The 17,846-nt window shown below is 37.3% G+C and overlaps 1 non-coding gene across 1 annotated transcript; it reads right to left on the bottom strand.

Annotated features, from left to right (window-relative positions):
- Positions 1-10,355: 10,355 nt before the first annotated feature.
- On the bottom strand, positions 10,356-10,462 carry LOC141634931 (small nucleolar RNA R71). Its single transcript, XR_012539645.1, has one exon. It is a non-coding gene; the product is annotated as a small nucleolar RNA R71 (small nucleolar RNA).
- Positions 10,463-17,846: the final 7,384 nt, after the last annotated feature.

Here is a 17,846-nt window from a genome sequence, read left to right as displayed (position 1 = left end):
GTTGAAAACCATAGCCATTTCTTTGAAAACCTCTTAGCGAACATTGCACGGGACGTGGCTACTAATGTCACATTCATACTTATGGCTTGCATCTCACCATAAGAACGGATGGGAACATCGATCCAGGCGATCATATCGCAACTAGAGGGCTTACAGCTAACCTCTAGTATCCGACAGGACCATGACTCTCACATCCAAACAATACAAGACGTAACTCCTGGCAAATTTCAATAACTATAACCAAACAAGACCTTTACTACTTGTTAAATATAATTCCCTTGGTAGGACGACAATGATAATCACAAAGACTCAGTCCTAGTCTAAATCTGGCCAGACTCTCGGGACAGTACAATTCCCGATTCGACATGCGGCAGGACAGTCCGCATCCAAGATTCGAATGATAGATCGGAAATCGAGAACGCACAATTTGCAGGACAGTCCGAAATAGGCGGAAGATATGAGCTAAACCCACAATCGGTAGGACAGTCCGAAAAGGGCTTAAAGATAAGTAGGTATTTATAATAATCTTTCATACTTGTAGCATATGAATAAATATTTCATTTCATAATTAAACATGCCGATTAAATATTTAACAAGCGATAATGAATAATTTATATCATGTGAAATTTATGGAACAAAATGAAAACACGCACAAGTGACTCATTTATGAGCCCACTACAAAGCATAGGATTGACCCAACCATTTAATCATGTGACAAGCCCAACAAATGGAATATGGTGAGCCCAAATTTTAAACACAAACAAAGTGCATCACCAAATAAACATATCACCATCTAGCCAACTAGCCAACTACTGCCCGAGCTCATAACGAGCCGTGGCCGTGCTGCCAGCCACCCAGTCGCCTATGCCAGGCCCACGGACAGCCAGCAAACCCACTAATGCTCATCAATACTCGACCAGATAAAATACCATGTAACCAAAAGAGGGACGTATGACATGCTTAATTAAGACGGATGTATATATTTATGCACACATTTCACCATACATATTAACCAATCTTTACCACTGAAAAACTCGTCCAAAACAGGCCTTAAACCTTCCGTCAAAGATCACTCAAAACCCGGTCCACGGTTGACAAACAACCGTGAGAAAGGGCTGTAAAACCGCGACACAAACGACCCAAAGCAAGACATTTTAAAGCGAGAGTTTCGGGTATGCACATGACGGTATTTATTATATGACCAAAGTAAGCATGGAAATTGGTCTGAGGGAGTGTTTTACCCGTCCCAAAACAGGGGGCAAAACAGCACTTGATAGGGCACCAAACCGAGTTATACGAGGTCCAAAACTGAATTTTCAAAGCGGAATATACCAAGTTTACATGTGACGTTATTAACATGAAGATATAGGCAGGAAACCAGGTCTGTGGGACCATTTAATCTGTCCTAAAACGAGGATAAAAACAATATGGTCACGGTTTTAAAACTGCATTTAGTGGCTCTATTTCGACTCCATTTTAAGACGAAATTAAATCTGGGTTGAGACGGGGATGAGCATACTTAAAACATGAATAAACACCATCAATTTATGCCATAGACAAACCCATAAAAACCAGCAAGGAGGATGCACATTTACTCGAAAAGAAAGCAAGAAACAATCTATACTCTAAGTCCATGACCGGCTATGTTATGAAAGCTAAGCCATGGAAACACACAAAAACCGTGTATATTAACCACAAGCACTACAAAATCAACTCCATACATAAGGAACACAGTAAAGACTTCAAATTTACGACAAACAAAGAAAAAGCCGAGTAGAAAGGGCGAGTTCCCGACGTTTTGTCTAGTAACCTATCACCGTTACCTTATAACTTCTTCAATCTTCGAGGGAATGGTCTATTATGAACGAGTTTCATTCCGGGTCCTCAATGTCTTCACCTAGAAACCAAAATTACACCCAAAATTAGTTTAAAAACGTCACCTCTATAAGACGGGTCGAGACGAAAACTCCCCAAAACTACGTCTTTCTTACCTAGAAAGATGAAGGAGGAAGTAAGGAGGAAAATGGTGCAAGAATTATAGAATTTGGATGAGAATTGAGAGAGAAATCGAGGATTTAAGGGAGGGTGTTAATGGAGTTTGTATATTGTTGTTGTTACTGTTTGTTTATTCGAAAGAAAAGAACAAGAAGGAGTGAGGGGGACGGGTGAGTTATGAGAGAAAGAGTGAATAAAATATTAGTTTAGTGAGTGGTAATAAAGGTAGGTAGATATGTGTTATCGATAAGAGATTGGTCAAGAATAGATTAGTCTCACATGTGGGAATGTGACGGTCTTTTGTTAGACGGAAATACGTCTTAAACCTACTATAATTTAAGACGGAACTTTATTACTATTATTACTATTATTACTATTATTACTATTACTATTACTATTACTATTACTATTACTATTACTATTACTATTACTATTACTATTACTATTACTATTACTATTACTATTACTATTACTATTACTATTACTATTACTATTACTATTACTATTACTATTACTATTACAATTACTATTACAATTACAATTACTATTACTATTACTATTACTATTACTATTAATATTACGATACTATTAATATTATTATTATTATTACCACTAATATTACAATCCGACTAAAATACGTATTTTAATATAAATTAAGCCTTAAAATATTATTTTTACAAAAATCATGTTTAAAATAAAATTAATTAGATTAAATAATTTAAAATTATAAAATAAAGTAATAGAATGGTTAAATAATTATAAATGTCAAAATGAGAAATTCGCGGGTGTTACACAGACGTACCAGGTCCGGAAGCCAACCGGATACTCTGTCAGACGTCGTGTCTCCACCACACGAGTCCCTCCGTAACTCAAGCCATTAATGTGCACATCCCTCTTGGAGTAGGATTCTCCAAGAGGCGACTCAAGCGTAAGACGGTCTCCCAACCGTCATAGGTCTCCTCAATAACCAAGTAACACCACCAATGATCTCCAACATAACACAACAATGACCATACATGGAAAATGCAACACAACACCAATTATATGAATCATCATGAACTTGATCCCAACATATCATAGATAAAACTTCCTCAAATACCAACATGTTATGCCAGTCGACTCATACATAAAAATGATCATGCAAGACACACAAATATGCACACAAAATATTGAAAGCAACTAGGATAAACATACCTTTTAGCATACTTCATGCGTTACCCGAATCCCACACGATTCAGTCTCCCAAGATCGTCTTAATCCTATAAAATTATGTAATACCATCACAAATACATCTTATTATATTATATAATACAAACCCCTTATAATTACCCATCAACTACCCATATTACATATACTAATTACTAACTAATTAACTCAAGTGAAAACCCCCACAAAGTAGGGTTAAGCCTTAAACAAGGGTGAGTGGAAATCGACTTACATGTGTGGATGGTGAACACCAAGGTGAGAGATTCATTAAAGCAAGCTTGGATCCATGGTGTAAGAGGTTTATGAGACTTTTAGAGAGAAAGGAGAGGATTCGGAGTGAGAAGGAAGAAGATAGAATGAATGGGGATAAGGGGATAAGATTTCCTTATCCCGTGTTCTTATTCAGTGCAACTCGATCGAGTGGCGAGTCCACTCGATCGTGTGTCACTCACTTAGTCGAGTGTACCTCACTCGATCGAGTGCTGAGTCCACTCGGTCGAGTGACTTCACTCGGTCGAGTGCAATGTAGTTCTCAGCAATGACCAGTTTTCGTAAAACAGTCACATCTCACTCATTTATTGGTAATTTTGAGTGTGTGCCTACCGTTGGAATATTAAGAGGACAAAATATCACCTTCAATTAGAATCACGTAAATATCATGTCTAGATCTCAAGTTATGACAGTTTTAAGACAATCCTTCTATAGGCGGACATTATAACAACTCCACTAAGTCTAGTATAGGTTATACTCGGCCAACTTTATAGTCGAGTGGTCTCGTTTCTAGTCTAAGTTCTGTCACGCATCCCAAGATTCCTTTTCGGGTCCCACAATATCCGGGTATTATAATCTCACTCCCAAAAAATGAACTTCGTCCCCCAAGTTCGCCTCACCCTCTCTTTTCACAATTATTCCTCAATCTTCTGTCAAGTCTCATTACCAGTTCTCATGTACTCTCTCGCCATTTTACTCTATGATAAAGTCCGTCAAAGTTCTTATTGTCATTATCACTCTTATTCATCACACATGTTTATCGTACTTATACGAAGGTTCTTTGCTCAATTCTCATTACTTCCTCACGTGTCGTGCTCTTTCTTTCCTTAATTCCGAATTATTATATCCACTCCCCCTAAAAGAAAACTTCGTCCCGAAGTTCAACTGGCAAACCTCACAATGTGCTCTCATATTCTCATTACTAATTCCACAAATGACCATGTCCATGTCCCGAAGCAGTCCTAGCCATGTAGTATTGTGTCGGAATTTGGTTCACATTCAAACGTACTTCTATAGTTTGACCGGGAGATATAACATTCTAACTACCTCTAAATGTTTTTACATAATTACAATTTGATCCAACAATGATTAAATTATAGTTGTTATTCGAAAGAAGGATATTTGTTTCATCATTGAGTTGATTATGCATAGTAGATATTATTGTTTTCCTTGACCAATTGAAAAACAAACAGGTATTAATGAACAAATTCTAAAAACTATCACTCCAAGTATCATATATATAAACTTCATATTGGTTTTATTTTCCAAAAAAAATACTCTTTTATTCTTATGTCAATATTATGTTAATGTGAATTATTTGTTGGTCATGCGGTATACATAAAATCTTAGACATGAACGATGTACTATATGTCTATATTCCATTTTATTGTGAAATTTATCACACATTTATCGCACTGTATGTCTCGATTAGTCTTACGTATATATATATATCGTCAAATTTCATACGCTCACATGTATGCACATCAAATCACAAATTTGCGGACTCTATGAAAAATCAGAAAATGCCAAAATTTCTCGTTATGTGACTCAATAAACCTTCACAACCTATATGCAAATTTTTTGAAATCAATTCATAAGTACAACACAAACTAGTAGAGCGTTAATTTACAAGTTCAAAAAACTATAAATGTTAATCCTCGGGCGTCATCAGAATATTGCGAAGACCTATGTGGCTAGTACCATGATTATTAGTAGGAGGCCCAACTCCAACTCCAACTCCAACTCTATCTCCCTCTTTCTCTACATCATTCGCTGCTTTTTTAAGTGGACGAGTCTTAAAAGGCTTTGAAATTACCACGAGCTCGGCGAGTTTGAATATTAATCAAACTCCTCTTCCTAGTAAACATCTCCTCCTTCTTTGTCTTCCCCTTTGGATTTTGTATTACACTAACATCGCCCCCTTCAACGTCCAAGAATTGGATGCCGCCTAGTACAGCCTCAACCTCTATTCTTGCCTTCTAAAAGCAATCATTTACAATGCCCCTTGTGATCTTATTTTCACTCCAATCAATTACGATTGTTCAGCTTCAACCCAAACTAAAGAACCGTTGACATCTCAAAATATATCAACGACATATAAGATTTTGATGAAATAATCGTTAAGTCTATTTATGAAAATAACAAATTATGATTTAATGAGCTATCTTATAAATTTTCCGAGCTAAGTTAAAAATGTAATAACGTAAAACATTTCGAGCAATAAAAATAACTTATGAGATATTCATTTAATGTATTGAGCAAACTTTGAATGTTTGAAAGTTCCAAACCTCATAAAATTAACGGTAATTACATAGGAGTATTATACTACACACCACAACCAAATGTGTAACATTTATTTTCGTTGACGGAAAATCACGAGTTTCAGTACAAAGTTTATGAGTAATATAATACTCCCTCCATAATTCAATATATGACGTTGTAGCTTTTTTGGTTTTTTGCTTTATGCATGACGTTATGGCCTTCCATTATAAAGTTCTCCAATTCCCAATGCTAGGTTACATAAAGTCTCTCATTTTGGCCAATAGAATGAATGAAAGGAAAGACAAGGTTTTGTAATGCACGACTTCTCAAGTACATGTGCACATACAATGAATAAAGAAGTATAAAAAAAGTGGAATTAATGCATGTCTTAATTTGTGTGTATTAGACTAAAACGTCATCTATTCAATAAGGGGAGGGGGGTGGTTAATGACTAAACAAATAATTATTCTTAATTACCATTACGAGGAGATATAACTTTATGTTGTCTCTCCGAATCTGTTGATATTTATTACTTCAATGTTACCATTTCTATTGAAGTACCAATTTCCTTAGAAGTCTCCTTGTCCATTGGTGATGATAAATCTACTATTTCACCTGCCATTGAACCTTTATCTGCAACTGATTCTTGAGGATACAAGATACAAACACTATGAGATTTACTAGTATCTTATTCAACGTATGGGAAAAAATATTGAGCCATATGAAATACGAATTCGAGCTAAATTCAAATTGTAAGGTAGTCAAAATTTTGAACTCACAAAATAACTTTAAGAGCTACAAGTATTGACCAAATAATAGTTTCTAAGTAAACAATTGCACAACAATAAACCCACTGAACTCATAATTATTAGAGTTGTCTCATATATTACATGAGCTATATCTTAATTTTTCCGAGCGAAATTGAAATTGGAATGTGTATCAAACAGTTAGGAGCAAAACTAATAACCATCGAGCTGTCATGTAATTTTCCCAAGCAAAATTTGTATAGCAGTGTATATCAAATAATCGGAGCAAAACTAATGACCTATTGAGGTAATCAACAGACGTATTGAGCCAAATATATATTCAAAGTACAAAAGTATCAAGCCTTATAAAATTAACTATTTTTATATGAGATTACATAGGCAAATTTGATGACATTAAAGACAAAAATTCCATGTTTTAGAACAAATTTACTGAGTTGACACGAAAAACTAACAATATTTACCTTGGCAAGGAGATTTTTCATCTCGTTTTCGTTCCAAACTCATTGATACTGGATTAAATGCTATAATTTCCATTGACATTCCAATTTCCTTATAAACCCCGGTTAGCATTGCTGGTGATAATTTGATGTATCATCCGCCATAGAAGCATCATCACCCATAGATTGTAATTCTTAAATATATATTTGATTCTGATTAAAGATTGTGAATTAAAAAAAAATAAAAAAATAATATTGAAGGAGTAGATACATTAAGTAACTGGAGAAAAAATATGGAGAGTAGAATGAGAGAGAAGGAGAATTTTTTTATTACGTTGAAATTTCAGTAACTGAAACTTTTTTTAGGTAACAAAAATTAGGGAATAAAAATTAGAGTGAAAAAGACTATACTAGTCGTGGTTGTATAATCAATCAATATATATAACTAAAGGAGGCATTTTTTTTCTAATTATACTATCAGCATTAGAATTAGGAGATGATTAATTATTTAAAATTTTTCTATTATAATTAGGAATATAATTTTGCTATTAGAAATGAGAATTAATTAATTATTTTACAATTTTTCTATTAGAAATAGGAAATAAATTAAGAATTCATTAAGGCTTTTTTTTCTAATTATACTATTAGAATTAGGAGATAATAATTATTTAAAATTTTTCTATTATAATTAGGAACATGATTTTTGTGGACACGGGCCATGGGGGCGCTTGGGAAACTAGTGTTTGCATTTGTGGAGTCGCCACCAATTTATTGTGGAAAATTGGAAACCGTTCGAATACCTCGTGCCATGTCAATACACAAAGTAGTGACATGAACACCAAGAACTCGTTACCCTTAGCATTCTATGTCTAGAATGACTCTCGTGGATGCCAATGAACACGGATGTTCACAAGAGATCGGGGTAAGGGGTGAGGGTACGTATTAGGAAGCTCTTTTGATCGAACACCTAATCCCGCCCGCCTCGATAGCGGCCTCTACTAATGATTAGGAAAATTATCTATACTCGATATATTGTCGATTATATGCATGCAATGCAACATTGATGTGACCATAATTAGAGCACATTTAGTCCCCGAATTAGCCTTGTTCTCATGCTTTTTACTGCATATTTGGGTCATTTATTGTCTTTAGTTCTTTGTTTTGCATATTCTTTGAGGTTTTGATCCCTTGGTAGGAAAGGAGTGCAAACCTTGCATTTTCATGGAAAAATGAGGCTTAATTGATTGAATTCAATGACCAAGCATCAAGGAGAGACAAGATTAGAAGGCCTTTGTACATACTATAGTAGATGGGCAATGATGAGAAAAGATCCTTGCATCCCTGAGGAAATCCCCAAGGATTTTATGAAGAAAAGGAAGAAAAGAAGAAGAAACAAGACTGCCTAGCAATCCGTGCGGATTGTCTAGAAGACGCCCGTCTTCACCCTACAATCCGTGCGTCTTCACCACCAAGACGCCCGGGCAAAATCTCCAGAAGACGCCCGTCTTCACTCCCAAGACGCCCGGGCAGAAACCACCAAATCCGCCCGTCTCGTGCTAAAGTTGCCCGGATTCCCAGGCAGACCCATTTCGTCTTCTTCAAGCTTCAAGGAAGGATGCACATCTTCTTCTAAAGACCGGAGTCTCCCTAGAGACCGGAGTCTTTCCAAAAAGACCGGCGTTTCCTCAACAAGGGACTTAATCGTCATTTAAGCCCTTAGTTAACCCTATTTCATGCACCTAATCCCCACTATAAATACCCCATTAGTCTAATTAGAAGAGCATGTTCTTCTTAGCAATCTTTAGTGTAGTTAATATCAATCAAATCTCTCTTTAATCTTGTAATCAACAATTAATCAAGTTTTAATACAAGTTTTATTTCCTTAATCTCTCTCTTTTGTTCATCCTTTATTTTGGGTAATTGAAGATTATTTGGGTTATTATTGGGAGATTGACAACCTCTCAATCAAGCATCAAGTACTTCTTTTATTCTTTGCTTTATTATTGGAATCATTAGTAGGTATAATTCTCTTTAACCCTCTTTAATTATTGTTAATCACTTTCATTTATTCATCATGTTTCACTTTGTTGGTATGATTGACCACCTTGCTAGCATGTTCAACATGATAATGACTGAGTAGTTTCCTTAGCTAGGGTTAATGGGTAATTAGGGGAAACCAACATGGGGAATGATTCATGCATAAATTAATATGCTTTCATAGTTTATTTCCTTGCTTGTTGTGATCTCAACTTATGCACATGTTATGTTTGATGAAATGTGAGCCTATGAATCCTTGCATTTTTTACCCATCACCTATCTTTTCAATGAGACTTGTAAGACATAAACCAACTCGAGTCTCATTAGACCATGCCTGTTGTTGAATAGGGAAGACTAAGTCGACTTGTAGGTGTTGTACAATCTAATCGATTCGGCTCCGGGACCCAAACTTCCCTAGGATTGTAAGATATAAACCAACTCGATCCATCACAACAATAATTGCTTGCTTATAACTTGAGAATATGTTTGTATGATCAATTCCCATGAATCCCCTATGACCGAAATCTCATCTCAATTCCCGTCCCTTGGGATCCGACATTTACATGCCTCTTTACTAATTGTAGAGTTGTTTGTGAAGGTATAAATTGTGTTTTGGTCTAGGTGCTCCTAACGACAAGTAACCGAAAAATATACTCCGACCAAAAATGGCGCCGTTGTCGGGGACGGTGTTAACTTGATTTAGATTTTCAGATATTGTTATTAGTTGTGTCTTTCTTTGACTTGGGGAAGTAAAACTCCTCAAGGTTTGTTCTAATTATTTTTGAGTTGTTTGATATTTTGCATGTCTAGAAGGTCACAAGGTGACTTGTTACCCTTTGATCACGAAATTGAAAGAACTTTGACAACCAATAGAAGACTTGCTAGGAGAACTTTGAGAGGTATTGGTGAGGTTGTAGATATTCAACCAAATACTATTGAGTTCATCAACCCTTTTGCAAGAGAAGGTGAGGAGAACCCAACACAAAATCCAACACAAAATCAACCCACAATGCCTAAGTTTTCATCACATTCCGTACCCACCGAGGAGAACCTACCCAATGGTACTCCCACACCACAACATCTAACCGGAAATTTTATTGCCAAATCCGCATTTATCCAATTAGTCGAAAGAAGCCAATTTGGGGGGATGCCTAGTGAAGCCTCTCATTCTCATATGGAGACTTTTTATGATTATTGTGATGTGATTTCTCAAACCGGTGTAACTCAAGACCAAATTCGATGGGTCTTATTTCCATTTTCTCTAATTGGCACCGCGAAACAATGGTTGAAAGGCCTTGATAAGGCTAATCTCGGAATGGATTCTTGGAAGAAGTTGGCTCTAGCTTTCTACAAAAAGTTCTATCCACCGGAAAAGACTAACAAGCTAAGAGCTCAAATCACGGGCTTTAAGCAAAGGGATGAAGAATCTTTGTATGAATCTTGGGAGCGGTTTAAGGGAATTTGTCGCTCATGTCCTCACCATGGACTTAGCGAGTGGTTCTTGGTACAACAATTTTAGAACGGTCTTTATGAAGATTCAAGGAACATTCTCAACATGGGATCAAATGGAATGTTCACCGAAGTTGATGACAATCAAACTTGGAACAAAATTGAGGAAATGGCGGTCCATAACTCACAATATAGTGGACCTCGCAAGGCTACTAGAGGAGGAAAGCATGAAGTGGACTCCATTACTCCATTAGGTGCTCAACTTAGTGCTCATATTGATACCTTCAATTTGAAGTTTGAAAAAGCTATGGCTAGACTTGAAGAAGCCTCAAAATCACCAAAGCATCATGTTAATGCAATGAGGGCATCTTCATCAATCCCAAGTGGGATATGTGAGAATTGTGGAACTTTGGGACATGACCAAAATGAATGTAGGGGAACAAATGAACAAGTGAATGCTTTCCAAGCATACAAGAGTGGTACTCCTTATTCAAACTATTACAATGAAAACACCAAATTCCATCCAAATCTCTCATACAAAAGCCAAAATGTTCAAAACCCTCAACCAACATACACCCCACCTCCCATGAGAAACCAAAATCAAAGACCCTTTTACAACCAAGACCAAGGTTACCAAAATCAAACTCCATACAATCAACCAAATGACCAAGGTTTTGATGTTCAAAAAGCAGTCCTCCAAATGCAAAAGAATCAACAAAAGTTTTTAACTCAAATGCAAAAAGATAGTCAAGCAAAGGAAATCACCATCAACAACATCCTAGCTCACACCAAAATGTTGGAAACCCAATTAACTCAACTAGCATCTTCAAGCTCACAAAGACAAAAGGGGCAATTACCACCTCAAAGTAATCCCCCAAGACATGAAACGGTTAGTGCCATTCACTTGAGGAGTGGTACAAGGTATGAAGCACCGAAGAAGCAAGTTGAGGATGAAGTTGTGGAAGCTAGTGACAAAGAAGAAATTGTGCAAAACTCCAAGGATGGGGAAACATCAAAAGAAGAAATTTCAAAGAAAAATGAAGACAAGGTCAAGGAGAAGGAGCCCATTGTGATTAGACTTCCTTTTCCAAGCCGTCAAGCCAAGCCCAAATTTGATGACCAACTTGGAAAATTTATGGAAATTGTGAAGAATTTGGAAATCTCAATTCCTTTCACGGAATTAATCAATCACGTGCCGGCCTATGCAAAATACATGAAAGACATCCTCACAAAGAAGAAGTCGATCCGGAAGCTTCAGACTATCGCCTTCACTAAGGTGAGTAGTGCAATACTTCAAGGGAGTTCACCTCCAAAACTCAAAGATCCGGGAAGCTTCTCAATACCGTGTACCATTGGCGACACCACGATCAACAAAGCCTTATGTGATCTAGGGGCTAGTGTGAGTTTTATGTCGTACTCGGTGAGTAAAAGGTTGGGGATGGGAGAGCTTAAATGCACCAATATCACACTCCAAATGGCCGATAGATCGACGAAGACACCATAAGGGATATGGGAAGATGTTCCCGTAAGAATTGAGAAATTTTTCATCCCGGTGGACTTTGTCATTGTTGACATGGAAGAACACTTCAACATTCCAATCATTCTAGGAAGACCTTTCTTACACACCGCGGGTGCGGTGATTGATGTGAAGCATGGAGAGCTCACTCTAGAAGTGGGAGATGAGAGCATAACTTTTAATCTTGACAAGACCATGAGAGCTCCCCGTTTGCATGAACCATATTTTATGGTTGATCATTATAGCCGGAAGGATGATAGGAAGAAGTCGGAATTCCGATGGAAGGAGAAAATTGAAGATGCTACATTCAAAGAGCAAGTGAATTGTAACAAAGAGAGCTTGAAAAGCTTACCAAAGTCAAGCAATGAAGAGAATGGCCTCAGTGGCCAAGACAAGAAAGTGGGAGAGTTGTCTCCATCAACTCAAGAGATCTTTAGTGATCAAGTAGATGAAGTTTGTGGTCTTTGGGACGACGAGTTTGAAGGGATTTTCAATCCCTATATTGGTAATGCTATCGATCAAGACCGACAACAAGGGCAAAGGTCTATTGAAGATCTTTATCATGATAATGAACAAGCTTTTGATTACTTCTTCAAGGTGTTGAGCAACATCAACAACACCTTGGACATGCCCCCATGACATCTCACTAAGGATTAGAGTTTGGTGGAGTCCTCCCTAAACCACCATTTGTAAATATTTCTAACTCCCTAACTCGCATTTTAATTTTTACATTGCATTTTTGTCATTTTTGGATTTTTATGCTTTGATCAAGATAATTACCATTTTTGAGAGAAGTGAGGGAGGGACTAATGATTTAATTGATGTGTAGTGCTTTAGCTTAGTGTGGGGATAGCAATTGCCTAGGCTATTCATGCCTTAGTAGTGCCCCTACAATGAAGAACACGGGATTTGAAGAATGAAAAATGACAAGGGACATGCAAGTGCACGGATGGAACTGAATCCGAGTAAAAGGGGCAGAATCTGAGGGTCTTCATGGGAATCCGCCCGTCTTCAGGCAATCCAGGCATATTTGTCAGAATCGGCCCGTCCATCTGAGCTGAAATTTTGAAATTTTGGGACTGGTGAAAAATCCGAGCGTCCTGCAAGAGAATCCGCCCGTCTTCAGAAAGACGCTCGTCCTGAAAGGAAAGAAGCCCGTCTTTTTTGCTGAGAAAAACAAGAAATCTCACTGTCTGAGAATCCGCCCGTCTTCAGCAGAAGACGCCCGTCCCGCAGTTGATAAATCCGAGTGTCTTTGCTGAAAGACGCCCGTCTTTAGGCGAGATTCCTGTAGCAAAAACAGGCAGAATCCGAGCGTCCCGATGGAAATACGCCCGTCTTCCCCTGCTATTTCAAATTTTTCGCGTATTTTAAATACCCCATCCCTCATTCATTTCTTCATTCCTTCATTTAAAACACTACCCATAAACCCCAAAACTCAAAACCCTCATCCTCTCCATCACCAAAACAAGATTTCCTCAACCACATTCAACAAAATCAAATCAAAACTTCCTTTTAACAACAATTAATCACTCCTCTTTCAACAAAAATCAAACCAAGTACCAAAATCTTCAACCTTTGAGTCAATTTTTGAAATTATAAAGGCAAATCCTTTCATCTTAAAATCGATTTGGGTATACTTGGAAATTGAAGATTTTCACTCTTTTCTTGGTTAAATCATCAATGGCAAGGACAAAAGCAGCAACAAAGGCACCTAAGGCAAAGGCACTCTCAACAAGACAAAAGAGTCTTCAAGCAAAGAAAGCCTCATTGGCTATGGTGGTAGCTAGCTCAAACTTGGAAGTGCAACAACAATAACCTCCCTTGGAAGCAACAACATCAACAACTCCGGAAATTGCTCAACTTTCGAACTATCCGGAGGTAATTTTCATTTCTAACTCCCATAGGGATACATTTGCCAAGTATGCTAGAAAATCCTTTCTATCCACCAAATTTATATGTGAAGATGCCTTGAATAAGTTGGGTGTCCTTGAGCAAACTAAAGCCTTCTTTGAAGCCATGGGGTTGGGAAAATTGTTTGCTACAAAAGAATTGGCATACCCCTCCCTTACCTTAGAATTCTTGAGTTCTTTGAAAGTTACTAAGGTAGAGACAAGAGAAAACATCGAGTTCCGCCTTGCTAATGTGAGTAGGCACATCACCTTTGATGAATTGGGTAAAGCATTGGGTCTTAGTGATTCACCTAGTTATTTCAAGAATCCCGGAAAGTATGACCCCGCTCCTCTTTTGGAGGCGATTTCCGGAAGGAAATTTGAGAACTATCATGCTAGGCGCGCTCTATTAGTCCACCATCCGGGCATTAGAGTGTGGCATAAGGTCATCGGGAATACCATCATTGCAAGAAAAGACACCAACCACTTTACCAAGCTCGATTGTGTTCTTCTTGAGTGGCCTTAAATATTGGAAGGGAATTCACCAAGCCTTACAATTCCCTAAGGCTTTTGGTGGAAAGATGGCTAAATGTTTATTGTGGAAAGCAAGTCACCACCGTCATTGTAAATGGAGGTCTAATCATTTTTTTGGCTAAGTACTTTGATCCGAATTTCAACAAGGATAGCAAGTATGTGGCGAAAAGGGGGGCCATCTCATTGACATGGATGCCATGATTAACAAGTACAAGTGGGTCACTCATAACCCTCTTGACACCAAGTATGGGTGGCTCACCAATGAGGCTAGATCTTTCACTTTCCCTTCCAAGATATGCGGTTTGAGTGTCCATCGGACCAACTACCTTCTTCCCCTCTCAAAAGAAGCCGAACACATCATCCGACAACAAAGGGGTGAAATTGAAATGCCCTCCTCTTCCATTGTCACACCACCCTATCCATTCAAGTATCAAGAGTTCAAACCCGAAGGTGTTGAAGTAAGCAAAGATTATATGACTCTACTTATGCAAGAGATGCATAAGCAAGCTTTTAGGGATCGGGAAGATGCTTACTTAGCCCAATATCCATCCCTCCTTCATTTAGCTAGGCAAGGACTACTTGATCCTTCATGTCCTTTGCCTAGTTGGGCGGATAGGGAAGTCTTCTTTCCGAGTGCATCTAGGGGTAAGATTTCGGGTGACGATGAGGTTGTCGGTGATGAGATCGTTGTTGATAGCATTGATGAAGAGGCTAGTAAAGAAGAAGAAGAGGATGATGAAGAAAGTGAGCAAGAAAGTGAAGAGGGAAGTGCTGATGAGTCCACTTCTATTGAGGAAGATGATGATAATGATGATATGGTGGAAGACTAGCAAGCTTTGGAGGCTCCTACCCTCTTGAGGTTTGCCTACTTCTTTCTTTGTTTTATTTACTTTATCTTGATCATGGTTGGATAGTCCTAGCAACATAGGGGACTAACACCTCGGCCCCATTGAGGTGTTCTTATTTCATTGTTCCCACTTTTGAAAATCCAAAATGACAATTTAGTTTCATGCATTGCATCTTGTGTGCATGAACTACCCCAACTTCAGGACATTAGAAATAATGTCTAACTCGGTTTGAGGAAGTACATGCATACGCAACGGGAGGTAATCTAAATTACGCATTCCGTCATAAACAAAAAAACCATGCATCATGTAGTGTAGATTAGTGTAGCTTGCATTTAGAGTAGAATTCATGCATCATGCTTGCATGATTTCCCATCATTTTGGCCATTGAGGACAATGCCCATATTAGTGTGGGGATAGGGAATTCTAACTTAACTTTTATTCAAAACAAAAAAAAAAAAAAAATCAAAAAATTCGAAAAACCATAAAAATTTAAAAAATTGAAAAACCAAAAACAAGTTCATTTCCTTTGTAGTGTAGTCATGTATATATTGTTGTATATATTGTATTTGTTTTATCCTTGTTCACATTGATCGAATACGCCACATCCGAGACATGAGGATATTGAAGACCGCATGGTATGATCTTTCCAATCTCCTTTTTCCTCTTTATGTTAATGACTATGTGGTTTTATTTTGATTGATGCGGTATAAACAATGTGAATTTAGGACTTGTATTTAGATTATTTGGCATATCAGTTGGTAGAATCATATGCATTAGGATGTATAAATGTTAGTTGCATCATGGCATGTAGTTGCATGTTAGAAACATTTTACGAAACCGTCTACTTGGGAAGCTTGACAAGTGAATATAGGCCCTAGTACATGCTTTTTCTTCTTAAGACTTTGCTTGTTAGAATACTTGTAAAACACCCTAGGATGTGTCATGCTAGTATCCTTTGACCCATGGATTAAGGCTTAGTCAAGAGTACCTGGTGGTGTGATAACTCCTTGGCTACCGTTTATTCCAAGGTGACCCTTGAAACCATGCATCCATCCATCATCCATGTTCTACCACATTTTTGTCATCAAAGGGAATGGGCACAAAAAGAAATCAATTTGAGTTCAATGAAATGAAAAGTGAAAGAAAGTTTGCAAAAAAAATGCATCAAATGAAAAGAGGAGCAAAAATAGAACTCCTAAAGCTTCAAATATAAGCCACCCTCACTACATATGGGGTGACTTTGAAAATGTTCAAAAGAAACACAAAGAAAAGTTGAAAGATGTCAAGTATTGAAATGCCAAAAATCAAAAAGAAATGGCAAGGAAGTGTTCTCAAATGTCAAATGCCACAAGAAATTGGGGGGAAAAACAACAACAAAAGCAAACTCCCAAATGATACTCAAATCCTATTGATCCCTTTATCCATCGTCTCCATTTTTGTGCATGGTAGAGAGGGGACGACCCTTCTTCTTGTCTAGGCAAGAGGGGGAATTCCGCGATCCTCTAGTGTTTCTAACACCATAGGGATTCTACTCTTGACAAAAGCATTTAACGATTAAGGAAAAAGGTACCCTAGCTTGACACAATTTGGAGGTGATTTATTGGTATCCTTCAAGGCTTAGTAGTTTGAAGAAATTTCATCTATGAAGGAGTGTGTACCCTTGAATTGCTTCCCTTGTAGATAATTTCCGCCACTTAGATGAGGAAAGTGGCTATTCTTTTGTAGATCCATCCATTATTTGATTTTGTGTGCTTAATGTTTGGATGTGTCGTCATTTTGGCAAGACCCACGTTGCCTTGCAAGAAGGCATCCTACCTCATGGTTGTCTTGTTGTGAGTAGAAGGGGCGGAGTGAGACCCGCTAATTATGTCATATCGGCTATGTTATTAGGTTAGTTTATGTTAATAAATCTATATCTCATTACTTAACATATTCTTATATGTGATGATTTAATTTAGTCATAAAATTAAACAATGATCTTATGCATGCAAACAATAATAAAATAAGGAAGAAATCATCTTCTTAAATTGAAGATTTCGGATTATTTGGGCACAAGTGAGTTCTCCTACTCACTTGTTCTTGAGCTTCCTTAAATGGATGAACAAGGATTCAAGTAGAGAATCCCTCCCAAGGATTAATACCCAAAGTAACAACTTAATAAAATTAATATTATTATTACTAGAACAATATTAGTTTTGTATAAAATTGACCAAAGTATTATTTGATCTCTTAATATTTCGGCTAAGAGAAGGGAGAAAAGGAAGTATTTTCATCTCACTAAAACTCTTATTTTTAGATGAATAGAATGAATAATACACTAATGTTTTTGGTAGTGTATATTAGGTAAAAAATTAGAAGAAAAACCCATGGTTTTTCTCCTCTCAAAACCGGGTAGAAGGGGGAGGTTTTTATGCCCAATGCATGATCAAAGTGCTCTTCACAATAACCACTAGGTTTGCATAGCTAGGTTTAGGCAAATGATTATGTTTACCACTTACTTAATCAACATAATATTTTCCTAACATCACCCTTAATTTCGGTCATATGGAGATAAAATGGATTCCATTTTATCTTTGTCAATTTGTCAATTTGTCACATGTTACATGTCATGTAAAATTTTTATGTATTTTTAA

The sequence above is a fragment of the Silene latifolia genome, chromosome Y (genome assembly GCF_048544455.1).
Source record: "Silene latifolia isolate original U9 population chromosome Y, ASM4854445v1, whole genome shotgun sequence".
Lineage (NCBI taxonomy): Eukaryota > Viridiplantae > Streptophyta > Magnoliopsida > Caryophyllales > Caryophyllaceae > Silene > Silene latifolia.
The sequence above is the reverse complement of the archived record's forward strand: the minus strand, read 5'-3'. Positions and strand labels throughout refer to the sequence as shown.